A 3,491-nucleotide genomic window follows, 5' to 3' on the forward strand; every position below is an offset into this window, starting at 1 on the left:
CTATGGTCAAATTAAAATTAAATTGATTTATTTATTAACATAAATCAATAAAGTTAAATAAAATACTTTTTTAAAAAAGAGAGATGGAGATGGTATTCCCAACAGTCTTGATGATGCATTCTACCCCCAGTGCCTGCCGGCCCCAGACTATGGACACTTGCATACCCTGTATACTCAGAGAAGTCTCTGTAGCTAAACCTGGAACTCTCCATGTAGGTCAGCTTCACAGCATTGTGTGTGTGTGTTTAAAAATTTTTTTAGGGCTGGCAGGTGGTGTGGTGGTTAAAGGTGGTGGACTCTTACATGGCCGACTGCAGTTTGAATCCCAGACCTGGGGGCTTGCTTTCTCTCTTTCACCTCTCTCTCACTCTGTCCCTCACTGGTCAAATTAAAATAAGTAAATAAATAAAATAAAGTTAAATTTTTAAAAATTCCAAAAATAAATTTTTTAGAGGTTTTTGCCTTAGGGTACATGTGCTTGCCGGAGAGAGAGACAGAGACAGACAGTGAGAGGGAAAGTGAGAAATTGCCCATGGGGGATAGCCACACGGCAATCCCTTGTCTTTCATTCTCCTCCCAGGATCTTAGGCATGCTCGCACACATCTGATGTGAGTTTCAAGGCACCATGTCTGGGATTCAAACTGTGGTTGGCCATATGAGAGTCCAACAATGTAACTGCCATGCCATCTGCTGCCCCCCCACCCCCCAACCACACACACAGTGTTGTGGTTTAAGGCTGTACTTCCAACCAGCTCCCAAGATGATCTGTCTTTCTGGTTATAGCCAGTGTGCATAGAGTGGTATCTCATTGCTTTGATTGCATTTCCCTCATAGCTAGTGATGTTGAGCATCTTTTCATGTGTGTGTTGGCCATTCTTATATTTTCTATAGGGATGATTTCTCACTTTCTGACTGTCTGTCTCTCTCTGTCTGGCGAGTGCATGCACCCTATACCTAAAAAACTTTCTTAAAAAAAAAGAAAGAACTGCCTTTTCAGATTCTTTCCCCGCCCCCCCTTTTTTTTAATCAAGTTTAATTCCTGAGAGAGACACACACACAAGCACCCTCAATAAAGTCTCTTGCCATGATCCCCAGTCAGCCAGGTCACAGGCATGTGTGAACATGCCTGATTTTCATAGGTCAACCCAGGAACTGAACCCTCATCTTCTATATGACTTCCAGCACTGTAGAGCTTTGTGCTACTATTGAGCCATCATGCTGGGCCCCTTTGCCCATTAAAATTTTTTCAAAAAAAATTATTGAGTTGTAATAGTTTTTTTTTTTTTTTAAATAGTAATAGTGTATACTCCAGATACAAGTCCCTTATGAGATGCATGGGAGTACTTCAAAGAAGTTCATGAAAAAATAGAATTAAAATAAAAATTTTGGTCCAAAAAATTATGAAATCTATGCAGTAGTTTTTTTTTTCAATATGCATTTTTTGTGAACTTATTGAAGACCTCCTGTACACGTAGACCTATAATCCATTTTTGTTTTAAGTTTTTGCTATAGGACATGTGCGCTTGAGGAAGTAAGAAATTATCCCCTACAGGGAATGACCACAGTGCAGTCCCTTCTTCTCCAGTCTCTTCTTGGGGTTTTGGGCATGTATGTACATGCACCTGGAATGATTTTCAAGCCACTGGATCTGGGACTTAAACTGCATGGTGAGATCCAGCACCTTAACCTTCTTGTCACCTGTTGGCCCCATCAGCTGGGATTTTGATAAGAGTTGCTTTGATTCTGTAGATCAGTTTGAGAAATGTTGACTTTTAATGATATTAAGTCTTTTATTCCATAAGCATGAGAAGTATTTTCACTTATTTAGATTTTCCTTTACCTTCTTTTAATAATACTTTGTAGTTTTCAGAGTATAAATTTCACTTATCTTTCATTAAATCAACATCTATGTTGTAATCCTTTTGATGTTGTTATAAGTGTTTTTTTTTTTTTTTTTTTTTTTAGGTTTTTGCTGTGGGGCGTATTTGCTCACCAGAGAGAGAGACAGAGAGAGATAGAGAGGGAAAGTGAGAAATTATCCCCCAGTGGGAATGGCCATGCCACAATCCCTCCTCTTTCATTCACCTCTTGGGATTTGGGGTATGCATGCACACAGGGCAGTGTGATTTTTTTATTTTTATTTTTTTCATTTTTAAAGAGAGGTTTTTACTATAGGGCGCCTGCGCTCACTGGAAAGACAGAGAGACAGAAAGCGAGAAATCCCCCCCCCCCAGGGGGTATGACTATGCCACAATCCCTTCTCCTCCATTCTCCTCTCGGGATCTTGGGCATGGGCATGAGTTTATGCTTTGGTTGACTATGTGGGAGTTCAGCAACATAAACATTACGCCATCTGCTGGTCCCACGTGATTTTTAAGCTGTTGTGTCTAGGACTTCAACCACAGTCAGCAGTATGGGAGTCCAGCACCTTAACTGTCACACCACCTGCTGGCACCATAAATGGAATTTTTTTTTTTTTTTTGAGAGAGATTTTTGCTATAGGGAGCATGCACTCACCAGAGAGACAGTGAGATATAAAGCAAGAAGTCATCCCCTAGGGGGATGGCCATGCTGCAATCCCTTCTCCTCCCAGGATCTTGGGCATGTGAGCACACGTGCTCAGTGATTTTGAAGCCACTGAGTACAAGACTTTAACCATGGTCAGCCATGTGGGAGTCCAGCAACGTAACTGCTATGCCATCTGTGGTACCAGTGGAATTTTTTGAAAATTTTCAAGAAGTATAGTTACCCGTTTAATTTTTTTTTCTTTTTTTAGGTCTTTACTAGAGAGTGCATATGCTTGCAGGAGGAAAGGAAAGAGAGAAAGAAGGAAAGTGTGAAATTGTCCCCCAGGGAGGATGGCCATATGCAATCCCTTCTCCTCTAGGGATTTTGGGCACACACACACATGCCCAGCATGGTCGTCAAGCCACCAGATTTGAGACTCAAACCACATTGGGCCATGTGGGAGTCTAGCACCTTAATTACATGCTATCTGCTGGCTCCACAGATTTAATTTTCTTTTTTTAAAGATTTTCACTACGGTGTGCATGTGCTCGCTGAAGAGACAGAGAGATAGAAGATGAGAAATCACACCCCAGGGAGGATGGCCATGCTGCAGTTCCCTTCTCCACTCTCCTTTTGTCATACATGCATGCATCCATGTGGGAGTCTAGCACCTTAATTACATGCTATCTGCTGGCTCCACAGATTTAATTTTCTTTTTTTAAAGATTTTCACTACGGTGTGCATGTGCTCGCTGAAGAGACAGAGAGATAGAAGATGAGAAATCACACCCCAGGGAGGATGGCCATGCTGCAGTTCCCTTCTCCACTCTCCTTTTGTCATACATGCATGCATCCCTGGCATGAGTTTCAAGTTGCTGTGTCTGGGGCTTGAACCATGGTCAACCACATGGGAATCCTGCTCCTTAACCACTATGCCACCTGCTGGCCTCCTATTTAATTTAATTTTTTTTTTTTTTGGAGAA

This window comes from Tupaia chinensis, unplaced genomic scaffold (assembly GCF_000334495.1).
Source record: "Tupaia chinensis unplaced genomic scaffold, TupChi_1.0 Scaffold000147_1, whole genome shotgun sequence".
NCBI lineage: Eukaryota > Metazoa > Chordata > Mammalia > Scandentia > Tupaiidae > Tupaia > Tupaia belangeri.